A 1,152-nucleotide genomic window follows, 5' to 3' on the forward strand; every position below is an offset into this window, starting at 1 on the left:
ACCCTTCTTTATTTTCAAAGACTTCATTTCCATTTTTTCTTTTCTTATAATTTTTCCTTTCCCTTCCTTCCTTTCCCCATCCCTTCCCACTTCCCCTATCCCTTTGGACCTTTTCTTCCTATTTCACATTATCAATTATTCATTTTAATTGTTTTAATCTTTATTTTTGCTTGGATTTTGGAGTCTCACTATGTAGCCCAGGCTGGCCTTGAACTCGTGGCAATCCTTCTGCCTCAGCCTCCAGAGTTCTGGGATTACAGCCTGCACCACCATGCCTGGCATCATCTGTATTTTAAACAGCCTTTTGTACAGCATCCCATGTGAGTAACAGGGTGTTCTCTGTGGCTGGGTATTTGTGCTGTTCCCACTGGCTCATTATGGTCCATGATGCTGCAGGGAAGATCTTGCTATGTGGATTCTGCAGCCACATCCCCAACTCTAGGGTGTAAACCGACCTGCTCTGCACGGGGAGACTTCATCCTGCTCTCTGTGGGCCCTCACCAGCCCTGAAAGGACTTTCTAGCTTCATTTTTCTTCATTGGAATAAAGAAATCAAATGCACTGATTTTGGACTGGCTCACTTGGAAATCTGCCTGCATGAAAGAGAAGTTTCTCCAGGCCAGGGGATCTCCTCGGAGCCACAGCCAGCGTGTGGTCAAGCTGCAGTTGTGGCCACTTCCGAGAGAACTGCCGGAGTCACCTTCCTGCACTGCAGGAGTGCCCCAACACAGAGGAACCCAGAATCAAATCCCAGAGCAGCAGGATCGCCGGTAACACTGTTTGGGGTGGCAAAGGTGTATGTAAACTGGGGCTATAACCAGGGACTTACATAAACATGGGAAACAGAGAGAACTATTTTCTTAGGGTAGAGATATCAGAAAGCATGAAAAAGCAGTCTAACAATGTTACATAATACATGTCATCTCGAGGCGCTGCTAATTATTGGTGATTTTTCCATAACTGACAGCACCAGGACATTCTCCCTCCTCTGTCCCCAGGAGCGGCCGAGCTGGACAAGCCACATATTAAGGTCTAATGAGGCAGGGTTTAGGCTGACAGTGGCCAGCAGCTGTGTGCACAGAGCCCATCAGTCATGCGTCAGTAGCCAGCATGGTCAGGTCACCACTGCTGCCACCCAGGCCTTGCCCACAG

The sequence above is a fragment of the Heterocephalus glaber genome, unplaced genomic scaffold, assembly GCF_053883595.1.
Source record: "Heterocephalus glaber isolate CG9 unplaced genomic scaffold, H.glaber_assembly_v1.0 deba00001610, whole genome shotgun sequence".
NCBI classification, from domain to species: Eukaryota; Metazoa; Chordata; class Mammalia; order Rodentia; family Bathyergidae; genus Heterocephalus; species Heterocephalus glaber.